Genomic DNA, 18,896 nt, shown 5'->3' on the forward strand with positions numbered 1-18,896 from the left:
TTGGGATAAAAAAACGTAAAATTAAAAAAGTTGGTATTTAAATCGCTTGGTTACCTCGACTCACGTTTCATGCTTATCTTTTATTCGCTGTCCTTGTCTACGTTCGGCAAACTACAAAGGCGGGCGCGAGGCTCGAAAACGTAGTCCCTGACTCTACAAGTGTCAGGTTTAGATTCCTTGCGGACTGACACTTGTGGAGAATTTACTGTAGCACGAGTTAGTTAGGTTTCCTGTAAACATTGTTGCTCAAGTTGTAGTTTGAATTGATAAATTAATAATTTCAGGTGGAAATTTTTATATAGCTGTGACTTTTGGTTATCAGTATTTATAATAAAAGAATGTCCTAATTATTGAAACTTTTATTTGAATTATAACTTCTTATAAATCTTGCTTAACTTATCTTAATTATCTTATCTTGCTTTACTAATCTTAACTTATTACAAATCGTGAATCTATGAATCTTAATCAGTAACGCGGAAATGACATTTCACACATTCAAATATAATACACACGGAGCTCTGATATTTTACCTGTGCCTTGAAATAAGATGTACGTAATATCAGAATTATCTTTGTTTCAAGACATAGAGAAAAAGTCACGAACCAATCGTAAAATAAAAGTAGCATTTTTTCTCATTTTCGGTCATGTATTATTTTACTTTGTGAAATGTCCCATTCAAAAGAATAAAAAAAAAATGTGAAACGCAAAAAATTGTACTCTTCGACACATTATTCTGGAAAAGTCTAGATATTTCTCCTTCCACTTTGCCAAATATGTGCGTTCATCTGATTCCTTTCTTTTCATAGATTCCCTTCACTAACCTCTTTAAGTGATACACATTACCGTTCCAATTCCACGAAATTTTCATCAAAAGGCTGATTTTATTCCCGCGTCGATGAAGCAAGAACATCGAAACTCGACGAAAGCGATGTCGGGACACTCGTGAGCCGCATTAACGAGCCTCGCGCTTCCAGCTCGCTCTTAAAGGGGTTGCTCGAATATGCAAAGGAATGAGGAAAGCGTGGAAAAAAGCGCGAGGATGTTGGAGAAGAAGGAAAGGGGGACAAAAAAGGAGAGGAAAGCGGTACGAAAAGGAAGAAAAGGAAGTAGATCACTCGACTAGGTGGAAAGCGATGCCCGTTAACGAGTCCATAAATAATTGATTCGGAAACTTGCAAATAAAACCAACCAGCTTGTCGGCTAATGCAGCACTGTCAGCCTTTTCTTTCTCTTCTGAAATCCCCTTCTCTCCTCTTCCCACCCCGTCCCATCCTCCTCTTTCTCTTTCTCTGAAAGCGATTTATAAAATCCATTATCCCTGCGATAAATATTAAACCTCTCTTTTCGCCTTCGTTTCCGCGCGTGAAATTGCTCAATTCGACGATCGTACGCTGTTAATGGCCTTGTTATCGATTCGCGACCGTCAAAGAAAACATCATTCGAAGGAGGGATTACTCGATCATACCTTTCTCTCTTTTACCAAGTAATCCCTTTTCTGTCGAACTTGTTTCGCGGGCTTTATAATTAATTCTTAACGCTGCACAATTAGTCCTGCTCTGATTCCATCGTTGCTTCGCTCTCCCTCCACCTCTCTCTCTCCCTCTCTTCGTGTCAGTCGATGCGGTTGGAACGTGTGCGACGACCAACAAACCCTGGCAATTTCTGCACTCCGCGTGAATCCTCATTACCAGAGCTCGAAGGTGGCCTCGGTTTGTTTTCCATGCGAAACACCGAAAATTTATGGCTAATATTTCCTCGGTCTTTGCGGGTGCGCCATTCGCCGACGAGCTCGTGCTCCGTTTGTCGGCGGACTCGTTCCGCGAGGCCATTCTCGTGGCGACCGACGAAACGATCTCTCGTCTCTCACTCGATCCAATCTTTGGCTCAGCCGACACGCGACTCGCGTAATCGGCTTTCCTTAATTGCCGTTCGTTCGCTTTCATTTTATTAGGCGATAAAAATTTTTGAATGTCTGTGTCAACTGTGCATATTTGAACGTATAAGGCTCTTTAACCCCTTAGCGCTCACATTTTTCTCAACCTGATATGCCGAATAAGATCAATTTTATTTTTTGTTTTAATTATTTCCCAGCCATACTGATATAAGTAAGTTTCACATTATTTATAACGCCGTAACTTACTTTTTTTTCCATAATAGGAAGGATAACGCAATATGGAAAATGAAAAAAATAATTTTAAAAAATTACACTTATTGGATGATTAGTTGTGCACGTGTGAGATAGTGCATGAACGTTAAGGAGTTAATAGGGTTTAATTTACAGACAGTCTCAGAATTTACCATGTTGGAAAAAATTCGTTGTTATGTTTTATGAGTGAAAACGAGAGAAATAATAGGGCCTTTCCTCAAGTGCATTTATTTTTGATAATCTTAGTAGCGCTTTATTATAGTTGATATCAACGTATTTCACTTGTCAAAAAAATAAATTTACGGTTCTGACTCCTGCTTAAACGTATTTATTTAGAATCATACTAAAAATTCGTGCTCATTTGGTATAAACGGCAATCGTTTGGACTTAAATTTTGTCGAAGTGGAATGGGGGGGTTCTTGGTTTGGTCTAAACGCACCAAAATATGATATACTTTTTTTGTATTAAATGAATGCTGCTAATAATTAAATTTTGTTCACATATATTACAACTACTTGAAATAACATAGCACCGTGCTCATCTTATACATTTGGACCGCCCAAAACTATTTTTCGCCCTATAAAAGGACGTAGGTTCCCTTTAATTTTAGTGTATACGAATACGTGAAAAATATGCCATTTTACTGGAATGTTAATTTAGTTAGATATTATTATACATAAGTAACAGTTCAATGATCAATTGTAGGAATAAGAACTTCTGGATGAGTTAACACTCAACTGCAATTAGTTTTTTTTTTTTCGTTCACTGTCTATTATTTACGTAGAATACCTTGCACTTCTGACTTCTCGGTTCAATCGGTGATACATACATACATGTCACCGCGTACGTTATGAAGTTATGACACATTTGTGCCATCTCATCGAGTGAGGTTCTCCAGAATTGATATTTTTATTTCTGGCTCGCGATATTTTTTATGCCGCCGAAATTACCAAGGACAAGTAATTCCGCGTTTCTTCCGAGTTAACTAGAAAACTTTCGGCTATAATTTAGACCAGAGGCGGGTTGAAAACTGAACTTTTTTAAAAGTTACAAGTTTCAATTACTTCTGAAATTACGAACTATTATATATAGAAAGTCCAGCAATGCCTTCAAATAGATTTCAATTTAAAGTCTGAATTAATGTTCTGAAGTAATGACGTGATATACAATTGATAGACTGTATTTATTCTGGAACATGAGCAAGTTGAATACGTTTTTACCGTGATAAAGTGCGTAGTAATATTTTATAACAACCTAATATTTGGCACCAACGAGGAAACTTTAATTGCTTAAATATTTTGATATTTTTTGATGAAATAATTGTAGTTCGTAGAATAAAATGAACCTGGTAACCAAAGACAAATAAAAGTTAATCTTTCAGAAATTATAAAAAGTGTAAAAATGTTGTTACTTTGAAAGTATAATAACCGATAAATTTTGCAGTAGCTTGATGATACTTTTTATGCTTTATAAGTTGAAAGAAAATTTTAATTTCTGTCATTCGTTTGCATTACATATACATTTGTCAAGGTACTGGCGGAGACGTGTTACTTAACTTATAACAAACTGTTTTCCTAACAATTAACAGTTACTCACTGTTTCCATATTCATGAACTAATAAATTTTGGGCAAATTTAAAATCCGTAAGCACTGAACACAGTTTCGATAACAGAAAATTAACTTTATACTACTTGGACATGCAATAATCTTAAATAAAACAATAGAATACAGTAAAAATTACATCAAAGAATTTTAAATGTTTCTTCTTCACTACTATTAAACAGCCCAAACCATCTTAACCCTACTGCGTTCTTCGTTTAGACTGTACACTTAAGACTTTTGTGTCAAAAAGGACCTAAGACCTTATGTGTAATAATTTTTGTTTCCAACACGACATATGAACCTAGACAATAAACGTTTAAAACAATGTTAAGGAACGTAAACTTGATAACAGCAAAAATTACTAAAAATATAAAAAGGCGGTGGGTCAGAAAAGACCCGAAGACCGCTCTAGGATTAACGTACTAAATGTCAAAAGAACCCGACTAGAATTTCAGTTAGACGTGTCTAAAGACGAATGTGGGCCTAATGCGGAAACGATTAGGCATACCTAATTGCTGCAAGCCTAATTGTTGCCGCATTTGGTCCTAATTCGGAAGGAATAATGCACGCCTAAGTTAGGCATTCCTAACAGTTGGCATACGTGGCCCAAATGGGGGTGGCCGAGCGCACGCTTAGGTTGGGCATTCATGACAGTTGCCATACGTGGCCCAAATGGGAGTGGCCAAACGCACGCCTAAGTTAGGCGTTCCTAACAGTTGCCATACGTGGCCCAAATGGGGGTGGCCGAGCGCACGCTTAGGTTGGGCATTCCTAACAGTTGCCATACGTGGCCGAAATGGGGATGGCCGAGCGCACACCTAAATTAGGTGGAGTGGGGCTCTCAAACTTATTTGTAGGAATATTTACAGACATCTCAGAGTCGGACGTACGCTTGCGTGAGAGCTTTCAACAAGATTTGAGATTCCATTAATGTCTCCCAATGACAGCCTAATGAAGCTATTCTAATATGGGCCTAATGTGGTTGGCCTCATTGGGAATGCCTAATGCGGCCCTAACGTAGCTTTCCCAATTAGGCGGTCGTGAATATTCCGCGTTACATACCGCATGCGGGCCTAACAGGCAAATTAGGCTAGCCTAATGCGGACCTAATGTCTGCCTAACTGAAATTTCTAGTCGGGAATGTAAAAATTTGAACAAAGAGAAGTTGAAAATTTATTCTAACTTGAAGAATATACATTTATACGTAATAGAAATATTAAATATTAATTTGTAATACAAAAATTACAAAATACGCGTTGTCTGTGTGTGTATTGCGTAGCACCGAATGAAATTTGATATATGAAAAGGAAGGAGAAACAAAAAGAAACGAACTAAAGAAATTACAGATGCGAAATATTAGGTTGGTGCATATGAAATGTCGTTTATGAAATGAAAATTAAGCTACGTTGTGTTTCTTCAAAGAATAATGTATTTAATCAAAATAATTTCCACACGATTCTATACACTTTTCCCAACAAGTAACTGGTTTCATTATTCCAAATACATAGGAGTCATTAGTCTTTGAATACTTCTTTTGCGGTGCCTGCATTTCGGAATAATTTATTTGTTAAAAGAATTATTCAAGCGCTTGAAGAAATAGCGGTCTGTTGGGGACAGGTCTAGTGAATAGGGGAGGATGTGCCAAAATTTCATATCCTTTACCGTGGGTTGTTTTCAACAATTTTTCTTGAAGCGTTATCATCGGCGCCCCTATCTGGCCTTACCTTCAGCTCATTTCGCATACCAACGTTCAAGTGTCCTAACATTTACATAACCTTCTTCAAATGCTTAATTTACATTTTCAGCCCTTTTTTCAAGTTCAAACTTATGTAAAAAAATTACGCGCATATCCGGATTATTTATCACGTCAGGTAATAATGTCCAAGCAGTTGTATTGTGAATGCTTTTCCTATTCAATGCTCCTGTACTACAGCAAATTCCTTCTTCTTGACTATTGTGTACAGAAAATCGTGATAGGATAAAATTTAACATATGATATCAACCCGTTAATTTTAGCTGTTAAAAAAACGATTATACCTATTATATCTTCTAAACGTGCACCTTCTGCCGACCCTTCTCTTCTTTCCCACTTCTCTTCTAGAGCCAGAATTTTTCAAAAATCAGAAATAGCACTCGTTAAAAACTGAACAAGAGCCGATGTAGGTATATGTACATCGGGTTGGTGTTTGCCCATTAAAGCCTCCTTACACGACGGGCAGGTGAGAAGCGGCAGCAAACGTCGAATGGCTGACAAATCCGTTCGACAGGGTTAATCATTGTGCCGTCCTTAATCACGAACAAATCGCCGGACGTGGCCGATGGCACGGATATTGTTTGACGATTTGTTATCGGCGTTTGACGTTTATTGGACGCTCGCGTACATTTATTACGTTTTGCCGGTCGATGGTGCGCGGACGTGCGCGCAAAATCTCGCCTCTTGCTACGGTGAGTAATTATGAGAGGCTACTATCACTGTCTGCAGTACGTCCATTCATTTCATTCGCCGGTTTGCGATGTAAAAGCTCGCGATGTTGCGCCATGAAATATGCATCAGTCACATTGATAATTATGCGGCCCGATAACGCGCTCGCTTCCATCCGCTTCTCTGCTCTTTTATTAGAAATAAAAGCCGTCTCGTTGACGATTCCTCAACACCTACGTTGTTTCTGGGTCTTTCTTGCGTAAATTATGGTAATCTATGTTAACGCGTACCAAATTGTTGTGTCATACGTATGGCAAAGGCTTCGGTTCAAATTTCAAATTAAGTGATAATATTGAAACTAGATTATGTGATTGTAGCGAAGTGATGATTTTGTGTTTTCGATATATTAAAGTTACTCACTTAATATTGTAAGGAGGTATTTAATAATAGCTACAATGATTAATTATATTTTTCACCTAAAACATTGTTGATTCGTGAATTTGTTGCAAATTGAAGTTTTAGTAAGGATCAGAATAAAAAATGAAATCAAATTTCAGAAGCGCTAAAAGTTATCGGCCAACGGTGATTAAAAACGGATTGATGAAAGGTAGGAGCGAATTGTCCGATATTTATCTAATTGTGAGAAATAAATTTTCCGAAAGTATTTATTGAAAGCATGTAAACTAATTATTCAGAAAATTATAAATCTCATTGCTGGTATTCTTTTATCGTGTTTTTCAAATATTTTTATTTCATTTTCTAATTGTTATGTATGAAATGTTTCTCGAACAGCGAACATCTACTTAATTATATTTTTCATTTGATTACAGAAACTGAAAATCAGTTGAGGATGTTTTTTATGCAAAGTTTTCTATCTATTTTATGTTATTCGTTGCAAGAATTTTCAGGCTGCAATTCATTATATTATTGGATTCGGGAAAAGTCAAAACCTAGAATTCTTAATTTTTTACATCTGCATGATTTGTATTTCGTTTATTACTAATCAAAAGCAGATTTATTTATCCTACTATTACATTTCTTTGATGCATGTTTTCTAAAAATTGTTTTAAAATTTGCGATAATTAGAGCATTCAATAAGAACACACATTTCATATCTTACGTGAAACTTTAATATAAATAAAATCAAACAGTTTTAGCTATTGTTCTCTGATCTTTTGTATGTAGTAATTGCAACTGTTACCAAATAGTACCTTACTTATTAGTGAAGAATTATCTATCACTCCACCTTTTATACAGGGTGGACCACGTAAAACAGGCCATCTAATTATCTTCTCCAGATGTAGTTGTCAATGAGTGAATAAGATGAATAAGATGGAAGAAATAAATGGTAAAAAATGAAAGGAAGTTCCACATTGATTTAAAATTTTATGGTCCAAGGTCATTTAAAAATCACATTGTTCGGGTCGCGTAACGTTCGATGCTCAATTGCCGAACCGGTACGCGAGTTTAATCACACCTTGATTTATTCAGTGTGAAATGCGAAGAACTAGTTTTATTTGCAACAGAGTGATACTTGAGGTGATGTCGCCACGAGACTATCAAAATACTAATTTTCGTAAGACCAACTGCCAAGACTTCCAAAAAAGGACGCGCTTCTGCCTCGTTTCCTTAGTTTTATTCGCTCGGCCAGTTGTCGATTGGTGGCTGATTTCTTCTGGGGGTCGTAGGTGCTGACTCCTCGTTGGAGGAGGTTGTTTAGGTGGGACGCAGCTCTTTCCAAGGGAAGGGGATTGTTGCTTAACATTAGAAAACCCACATTTTTGGGTTTTTCCCAGGGGTTGCTGCGTGACTTTCCACCGCGCACCTGACCTCTCCACGGGGGGTACGGTACGCGCGAGAGGACCGGTACCTCGGTCTGGCGGCCAAGTGTAATTGAACAAGTTTATGACGATAATCCGCCAGACCGAGGGTTCGTCGCGATTTCTTGCGAGGCAACACACATTATTATGCATGTTTGAAAGTGTAAAAGAAAAACATACTTGACTTTGAAAAAGCAAAAAGAAAAATGGCATTTATACAAAAATTTTTCTTCCATCTTATTCGCTCTTCAAAATTATTTAAAATTACATCTCGTACCACCATAGCTAGAGAAGATAATTAAATGGCCTGTTTTACTCTGTATATACACTCCATTAATTTTCATATGACACCTACTTTCCCTATTGATTTCTCATTTATTCCATTATTCACCTAGTGGTAAATTTAATTCCGAAGACCAAAAGGGTGTCCATAAACAGCCAAATATCCTGCCCTCCAGTCTTAAGTTATTCTTCGCGATACATCCACTTTCGAGGTCCTTGTGCGACATTGCTTCAATATATGGCGCAGCGCATAAATTATGTACCCCATACGTCGACCACTTGCCATCTCTGTTTCCTTCCTTGCGCACCCTTTCTAACGCACGGACGCGTGCGGTACGCGCCGCACAGGCCGTGAATCGTTTTATCGGCAGAGTTGGCTGCGTCGTAACTTCAATTCAATCGGTGCACACACAGCCGCGGAATGATATACGCAATGCATTCCACGTTGCTCACGTGTGCATGCTTGCTGCTGGCACGAAAAGAACGGTCCGTTGTACCTCGGTTTTATCTTGCCTTTGTCCCCAACACGTTCGTTAGCTTAACGGTTTTGTTCGCCCCACTTTGCCCTTTCTCCTCGTTTTTCCTTAGCCAGGATCGCGTGCGCCACCCTCGCGGATACGATTTACTCTCTGGAAATAGGAAGACGAATTACACTGTTTTTGCAAAACTACACGTTCCCGCGCCGCGAAAAATATGGACACGCTCTCGCCCCTGTTCTTCCCCCGTTTCTTTTATGCTCACTTCTCTTTTTTTTTTTCTCTAGCTTCGTTATTTCTCCCGTTCGTTTTTTCCATTCTCCTTTTCCTTTTGCTTTTTTCGATCTTGTACCACCAGGAACACGTGCTGGACTGGTGAGAGATAGGGGAGAACTTCTCACTTTGGATATAACGAGCCCGGATTTACTTTCTTTGCCCCAGCTCTCTTTCTCTCTCTCTCTCTCTCGAGGTTTGGTGACCCCTTTTTTGCGATTTTTACATTTTTCCTTGTGTGAATTGTGTTGGTCCTGACAAATGCTGTTTTGGGAGAATTTTTTGACTAAATCCTTATATTAATGAAAGGCTTAGACTAAGTAAAGGATCCTTCGTTAGCTTGTGGCAAAGAGAGCTGTATTATTTGGCAACTCGTAAGAAATTTTAATCAATATTATTTATTATTTTATACTTATTTATTAAATAATATTTGTCATATTAAATAAACTGGATAACTCCTGTTAGTGTATAAAAATATTACAGTAGTACCTACAGTCTTAAGTGACACATAGTTTTAAAGAAGTTTGTCAACAGAATTTCTAAATGAATTTATTACATACAAAAACAGTCCAAATTATTATATTTGTATAAGAATTTTCATGTAAAAACACAAGAAAGGGTTGTTCTGCATAATAATACGAGTATTAGGCTACACGTTACTTTTATATCTATCAATTACTGTTAGGAATAGTAACTTAGCATTAAAAAAGAAGAGTTGAGTAATTTCGTCAAATTTCTATTTAAATTGATTACCATAGCATGATTATGTTACGTTTTTTTTTTACAATTTAAGTGATTCCTTACTTTTAGTCTCTAATATATATGTAGGTGAGTACAATACCAATATAACTGTTACTGTTACATTTAAAGTAAAAATCTGCTTAACTTATTTAAAACACATCAAAAAAATTTGTCTATGATGATAAAAATAAACGGATTGTTTTAAAGTACAAATATCTGATTATTAAATCATGTATTAATTAATTTGATCAATAATTACATGAATCAAAGAAAAATATATATAGAGCACCGCATGAGGACGAAGATAATATTGACAAGAATCGATCTATTCCAAAATAGAGACTTGCAAATATTCAGGTTAAAGTTATTCGCAGGTCATCAAGTTATAAATCATTGAACTCTTATTAGCATTGGCCACAAGACTGAATGCAGGAAGATTCCACGTTTTTAAAGTATTTAAAAGTATTAGACTTACAAAAAAATAAGTTCAAATATTCAATGTACCATTTAAACAGAATACATATATACAATATTTCCCGAAATATTGCATTGCAACGGTAAAATTACAGCGGGTAGTTCATCGGTACAAATTACTAAGTAAAACACTAAGTCATTTGTAAAGATGCTCCTTATTCTATAGCAATAATAAATTTTGCATTTTACTTCGATTAATAATCAAGTTTTTTGCCCTTCGGTTATTTTCGTAGGAATTGTCCATGCGGCACTGCCCTCCATGCGGCCATAATCGCAGAGTTGCAAAGTCTCGTAATTGCTACACCATTTCTTCAAGTTCATCTAATTAACCTATTGCCTATTCAGCGCGATTTAAACCGCGAGTGCTCGATTAACGCGCGCACGCAGAAAGTAATTAACGGCTGTCGAGAGCAAACAGCTAATTATCATCGAGCAAGCAAGCGTTTCGCACGAGTACACCAGTTTGATATTCGTGCTAGAAAAAACTTCGAGACTTAGCCAGAATTTAAATTTTCCGTGCATAAGCATCAACGAATTAAAAGAGACAATGGCACGTTATATAAATTTATAATTTTAAAAGGTACAGGAAAATCCCCCCCCCCTTGTGATACTTTTCTTAAACCTTTATTGTTATTTTATGATTACCTCTGTACGTCGTTCAAAATTAGAGTAACCTCGCTCTCGGACCGATTCTCGTCCGTTCTGCGCATAGGCAGAGAGCGTAGCAGAGGGTAAGACGGAGAAAAACGTAGGCGGTTAAGTGGGGGGTTTGGACGTTCTAGTGGTTCTAGCCCTGCCTTAGGCGCGTCCCATGCGCGAAGCGAGGTTACTCTTATTTTGAACAAAGTATGCATACGTGATCTTCGCGAAATGTTCTATGTTCAGACTTAACAGTTCACTCAAAGCTGAGCTTAGACAAACACTCACGCACACGCACAATTTTGAAGATTCGTTATACAGTGGATGATGTGATTTATTTTTAATTTATATTTCACTTCATTTCGCAATGTCAGAGATGTAGTCATAAGCGTTTGCAGAAAATTATAGTAGGTGCGTAGGGTATTCGGCAATTATTGGTAGAAAATTTAGGAGGTGATTCTACAAGTTGGAATAAGACTAAAATCAAGAAGAAAAGTATTGTGTTTGAGGCTTCGTTTTTTAGTTATTAATACTTAAAGATATCCCTGTGGCTGATTGTGAGTAACACTCTAGACACCAGCCAGTATACGGCGAGTCAAGACACGGAGAGTGCACTGATTGTCAAAACAAACAACACAGGACCAGCAGAGCTCGTACAAGTCGTAGAATAGAAAATTGTGACATTCCGCGCCGTAAAAGATTCTGCAACAGTTTATAAGAAAAGTCGTAGATTAAAAGTTAAACCTGCTTACTCGCAAAAATCCATAAGAGCATATCAGATCTTATCCAGTCCATGAGTCTGCCCAGATAAATAAATAACAAATGCACGCACCACAGTTGTCATAGTGTCAGTGAAAAGCAATCGTAACTTTTTTATTCTTGATTTTCGTCTTATTTTGGCTTGTACAATCGCCCCTTAAATTTTCTACCAACAGTTGCCAAACTGTGTTCCTCGTATATTTACATACTTACACTATTCTAATTTTAATCTGTTTATATTGTTTACTCAAATTTCTAATACTGTTTTTTCTAAACCGAAATCAATATATTAGTGCGCTTTTTATATCAATAGAACCTGCTAATTGTATATGAAATTGTAATATATTGTTAATCGACACATTGTTTTCCACGTGCGTGCTAAATATACACAAATACAAATCAAACTCAGAATTAGTCTTAATTAAATTGCACATGAAGAGAACAAAAGCTAAATAAGTGTACATTCTAAATACAGTAAACTCCCTCTTAAACGGCCCGTATGGGACTGGATCTCTGGCCAAATAAACGAATAGTTAATCCCACGATATCATTTATAGGTTGTAAATAATCTAAATATAATATATCATTAATATCATTTATTTATACAAAGAAATCAATAATGAGCTTCGATATGGCTGTCGGTGAGTTTGATGTGCAACGTTTGTCGATTGCCTTACGTCGAAGCCCAATAACCCTATAGAAAAATCACAATCTATTTCTACGGAAGCTATTGGCCGGATTAGAGGGAGTCTACTGTATATTTAAAATTTGTCATGTATGTAATAATGATTCAAAAACGAGGTGAAATGTATTTTCAGCATTTTCATCGGAGAAAATGCAAGGTAGAATTTTCTGGGCGAGTCAGGTAATGGACATACCATTTTTGGGAATGGATCCCAATGCTTGTTTAGCAACTTCGTGTCCAATTGAGGCAGGACAAAGGAATACATACCATGTACAAATACCAATTTTGAAAAAATATCCCGTTGTAAGTACAAAATATTTAAATTTACACCATTCATTTAATAATAATTGTTAATTAATAATAATAATTGTTAATTAGTTACTTTTGAACAAATTAAATTTCAAACACTGTTTCAATGAGTAACTCACAAAGTTACTATAATCATTATTTCTTCAGAACAAGTGGATAGCTTTGCAAAAATATTTGAAAACGTATTTACACTATTCTTTTTAATTTGTTAAAATTTCTGAAATTAGGAAACTTTAAGATTTGAGGATTTCGAAATTTTTACTCCATCGTGCAATCTATTTTAATAAATATTTTAACAGTTATTAAGTATAATCATCTTTCTAAAACAATTTTCGAAACGTATTTTTGTCTGTCAAATTTCACTATTTTAGTAACTGTAGTTTTAATTAAATAAAATGTCAAGACATTTATAAATTAGAGACCAACAAATTAAATATTGTACGTTTATTTCCTTCTTTTTTTCTCGATTCTATGCTATAGTTTATTAAAACGTATAATATCTACTTTATTTTATAAATGACAAAAATGCATACACTATTTCATAAAGTTAAATTAATAGATCAATCAGTAAAAAGCCGGTTAAACCGGAGCCGGATAAGAGTGAGAGTCTACTGTAAATCAAAATCGTCCAAAGAACGAGAAGACAAAAATGTAGAAGCAAAATAGGGAAAATCCGAGTTTCTATGTAAAATGTATGTAGGATGTGAACAGGGAGAAGGGAGCAACAACGAGTCGACGTTGTAAGATTTAATAAAGAAAATAGAAACACAAAATAAAAGATACAAACGACTCGGTGGCCACTTAACGACTGCCTCTTTCGCTCGTCTCGCGCCTCGACCAACGCACCGCTCTCACACGCACACGCACGGCCGTCGTCTTTCGGTAGCTTTTGGCTAGCTACCGCTACGCTAGACCGCCCCATATGTATTCATAAAATTGACTCACGAAAGTTACAATTCCCATTGATGTTAGAACAACGATAATCCTGAACATTAATTCCAAGTAGCGCCAACAATATCTACAGCTCTGTGACGCTCGGTTATCATGCTTACGTGACAAGTAATTAACGGCGAATGAAAACAAACAGTAATTATGATCGAGTAAGGGAGTATTCCGCAGGAGCATTCTCCATCTTGATTCCCGCAGTGCGCCAGGTTGCCACGATAAAACGCTATCTTTTCTTGGCCGTAATCACGTACACAAAGGGGTGGTGGCGGCGGTGGCTAGTGGGCCATTAAGTCGAGTTAGCGACGTCGGTGCACGCCCTAAGAAATCAGGCGGGGACCTTGTTCCGGCACGTCTGATAAACGGAAGAACAACGGCTTGTCTGTCTGACTGGATGAGTGGCTGGCTGACTAGCGTGATTAGCTAAGTGATTGGAAACCCCACCCTATACCGGCCTGCCCGTACCCATAACCCATTACGTGCGGAATCGAGGGCTCGACGATTCAACTTGTTACGAGGTCGCTTAAAGAGGTGAATTAAGAAATCGCCAACAATCTAGAATAATCTTATTCTTGGTCCTTGCATTTTCACGGCACACGTTGCACAGCTTACAATAATGGAAACCACCATTTGTCAAATTTAATCTTGTCTAGAAAATGTGCTCCGATGTTCTAATTCGCTAACCTACTTTAAGTTGCGTGGTTCAAAGCTTAGATTGAAGGTTTCATTAATATGAAATATCAAAGATAGCGATAGACTTGAGGATTGTTAAATTGTTATTTTGTAGACTGACGATAAGGATACCGAAAATTGCATGGACTTGACAGTAATGCAACACAGTTTGACGTATTGTTCTATTGCAAAATATATATGAAATTCCGCCTAACGTGACCACTTCAATTGTTTTCATTATTAGCAGACCGATCAAAATTTTTTGTGTCATAGAGGATGCGATTTCAAAGGATCTCCAAGGTAGTGACCTCAGATTTTTTCTACGTCTTCTTTTTAAATAAATTTTCAAGGTCAGGTTTAATGTCTTTATGTATAAATTTTATATATCAAAAAATGTATTATTTTGTGATCGTTGAATTCGTCTCAGTGCCTGCTAGCTAATAGGCAAAACAAAAATGTAGGGTTATATATAAAAGAATTGAACGTGGCCTGGAAAACTTATTTTAAAAGAAGACAGGAAAAATCTAAGGTCATCACCTCGAAGATCATTTGAAACCGTATCCTCTGCGACGAAAAACTTTTGGTTGATTTGTTAATAATGAAAACATTTGTAGTCACGATAGGTGGTCTACGCTGTGTTATAGAGGGTTACTAGGCGTTACTTGATCACAAGTTGGTAAGCAATTTATTTTTCGAAGACGCGAGTTATTGGACGAGATATTTTTATGCCTCGCTGATAAAATGTACCGTAGATGTACAGTGTTGAGTTTGCAATTCAAGAAAATTAAAGTGTTGCGTCGTGTTAGCTGATGAAGATGCTGTCGACGTATATCACTTATTATTACAGTTACGGTGAGTTAAAAGTCATAAACTCGTGAAGGTCCTAACATTTTTGAGAAATTTTTGACGATATCAAGTTCACACATTCAGAAAGTAAGGCAAATCTGTTAATAAAATATACAAAAGCTGTAAAGTGATGAGTTTTACATGTGCCCAGTATGGGGTGAAAGAGAAATGGCTTATTTTCCTCGTCCGTGTTCTCAATACATATCGCGGTATTATTTGATTTCTTCTGTCGGAGGGATGAGTTCTTGTTACTTACGTAGAATTAGAGACCGCGCATGATTGATTACAATCGTTGGAGCGATTTGTTTCCTGGATTCCTCGAGGCCAGAGGGACTGACATGTGACGCCATGAATTGGATTGCCGTGTTGCGGCCGATCGTATCGATTCTCTGCAGAAATTCTTTGGGATGAGCAGTGATAATAGTTTAGATACGTCGCGTGGTGCGTATACGTGTGGATGGTTAAAGAAAAACTAAGCTGCCCTGAAGAATTGGCGGAAAGAGAAAGCAGAAAGTATAATTGAAGAATCTTTAACTTTTTCAATGTTAATTTTTTTGCTAATCTAAAATTTTGTAGAATGTTTATTAAAAGTGTTTAACTGTTACAAACAAATGTTTTCAAAAGTGTACTTAATTTATTTTGTGTTTAATAAGAACTGGAAATATTATATGTAGTATCGGGGCCTCCATACCCAAATAGGAAACCGACAAGGGACAATAGAGGGGGAGTGGTTGGCGGAGCGCGCAGAGCCTCGGCTTGCTAAGCCAAAGGTCCCGGGGTCGATTCCCGTTGGGTCCCTCAATATTTTTCCCTAGGTTCCTACAAATGGGGGCTCGTCCGGGATGGAGGCATCAACTGCTGCACGAAGCACAGGAGGTGTGAGATGAAAACATCTCGAGGGTTGCACGTCTCCCAAAAATGCGTTGTTTCGACTGTGTGCCACTGTGTGGGGGAGTGAGCCCGAAAGTGCTGAGTTGTGTTGCACTGAGGACATTCGAGGGCGAATGTCAGTTTAGGATGGCCAAGTGTAGTATCGGGGCCTTCATACCCAAATAGGAAACCGACAAGGGACAATAGAGGGGGAGTGGTTGGCGGAGCGCGCAGAGCCTCGGCTTGCTAAGCCAAAGGTCCCGGGTTCGATTCCCGTTGGGTCCCTCAATATTTTTCCCTAGGTTCCTACAAATGGGGGCTCGTCCGGGATGGAGGCATCTACGGCTACACCGAAGCCAGGAGGTGTGCGATGAAAACATGTTGAGGGTTGCACGTCCTTTTTCGGCTGTGTGCCACTGTGTGGGGGAGTGTGCCCGAAAGTGCTGAGTTGTGTTGCACTGAGGACATTCGAGGGCGAATGTCAGTTCAGGATGGCCGAGTGTAGTATCGGGGCCTTCATACCCAAATAGGAAACCGACAACGGACAATAGAGGAGGAGTGGTTGGCGGAGCGCGCAAAGCCTCGGCTTGCTAAGCCGAAGGTCCCGGGTTTGGGTCCCTCCTACATATATTTAATACATACCTTGATTCATAAATTTACAAAGTATATTTTAACTTTATGTTTGAAGGATATCAGATAGAAGATTAAAAATGAATGGTTACTATATTGGTAAAAATTAGGGTAACGGTGTAATTGCATTGAATGATTTGCTTCGATAAAAAAAGAAAAGAAAAATTTATATTTTTTCTTACAATTTTATTGCTGAGTCAATCATGCGTGATTTTAAATCTAGTCAATAAGAGGGCCATGTAGAAAAAAACGCAAGATCTGTTTATCAAACTTCAATCTACATTGGAGAAATATACAATTATATTATGACTAATACAATTAAGATTTCAATATAAATATTCGTACGAGAATAACAAAATAATATGGTCAGTTAGGAAAATGTGGGAGTATTTCTTATTGTACAAAAGATTATAAAGGGTAAGTCACACAGTTGAGACGAGTTTTATCTCTTATTCGGTTAGAGGTAGAAGCAAGTTGTTGAAGAGAAAGGTGAATGGGATAAGAAGATCTATCTTCCTACTGCTTCACTTTTTTCGTAAGTGCAACGATGTATCTAACAAGAGCAGATGCACTTTTTAAGTGCACCGATGCACTTACGAAGACAGTGAAGCCGTAGGAAGATAGATCTACCTGTACCATTCAAGTTTCCTTTCTACTACATTTTTCTACCTCGACCCAAACAAAAGATTTAACCCGTCCCAATTGCGTAACTCTTCAATATCGCTCTCATTAAATCAATAATTTATTCTAACAATTTTGTTAATGTAAAATTACTGTACCAAAGTTATTACTATTATTCTGCAAGATCCTCATTAAAATGCATCCCTTCAGCCAGAGCACAATTCACTTTTCTTCTCCGAAAGTAGTGAATTTATCGTTGTAACGGTGTTCCAAGGAAGTGCCGTTATTGACGGCATAAAAAGCAAGAAGAAAAGAAGAAATTACTCAGCGGTAGCGAATGAATTTTTTTTTTGCTGGATATTAACGAGCGTTGCGAACAACCAACGTTAAATGAGCCCCGATACGGCTGTTTACCAGGCCGGTAAACAACGGGGGAAACACGGAGGGAAATAAAGTAGACAGCAGAAAAATCGTGCGTCTCAAGTTCTTCTGGGTGAACCGCTGGTCCCTGTACATCCCCTTTAGAGGATCCGGTTACGACCTGGTCACTCTGAAACCCAATAGCGATCGACACTTTTCCCCCGGCTGATAATGTCGCGAATAAACCAACTGGATGCTCGCCATTCGACCAATGGAATTGAATCGAATCGGCTCGTTGGAAAGTGTGCCACGTGAATATTCGAGAGGCACGATCTCCGCGAATCGACGGAAGTTCGTTCGTCGAGGAGCAAAACGAGAGTTCCGCGTGAATCGCTTCACGCGTTTCTGTGCCTTTAAGCGAACGAACGGCCTCCAATTAGCGGACTTCAGAAGCGTCGAGCTTCAATTATCGGAGCTCAGAACGGTATCGATTGTGAGGTAATGGATGCTATCGTCTTTCGCTTCTGGCATTTAATAAAACGCAATTTTGCCAGGGAAGAATTTTCCACCGAATGAAAATCCATTTTCGATGAATTGCTTTTGGAGCCCAGCTGAATATTCATTGGCGATTGTCGTTATAATTATTTTCTCCTGTATTTATTTATATTTTATTTCTTGCCTTTCCTTCTGGTCGGGATGCTGTATATTTTACGATCAAATGAATTGGAAGCTACTTTTTTCAACCTTCGCCAATTAATGAATTTAAGTGAAATTCTATTCGATTGGAAATTCGACAGCTTGGACTAATAAGAATTGGCATCTCGAATATCTCCGGAACTATGAAGGTAAAAGGAGAATTTTTCAAATCAAAAACCAAATAAAAATCTATAAAAACCCATAATATAACCAAATGCAACCATAAATTCAGGCACACTCGCCTATACCATAAATATACAGAACGCAAAATAAGGTTCCTACGTAACCTAAACAAACAAACTTAAGGTACCTAATAGGTCTATTACGCATGAAATAAGACGTAACAACAAGCTACCCCTACCTACACTAAATAATACGAGTTAAAGCCTAATACGCATACCCATTAAAGTACCTGCCACAATCTCAAACATAATCCTACCTAGGTACCATTAACCCTTCCATAGATAACCAAATGCAACCATAATTTCAGACATACTCGCCTATACCATAAATATACAGAACGCAAAATAAGGTTCCTACGTAACCAAAACAAACAAACCTAAGGTACCTAATAGGGCTATTACGCATGAAATAAGACGTAACAACAAGCTACCCCTATGTACCCCTA

This window comes from Habropoda laboriosa, unplaced genomic scaffold (assembly GCF_001263275.1).
Source record: "Habropoda laboriosa isolate 0110345459 unplaced genomic scaffold, ASM126327v1 scaffold20, whole genome shotgun sequence".
NCBI lineage: Eukaryota > Metazoa > Arthropoda > Insecta > Hymenoptera > Apidae > Habropoda > Habropoda laboriosa.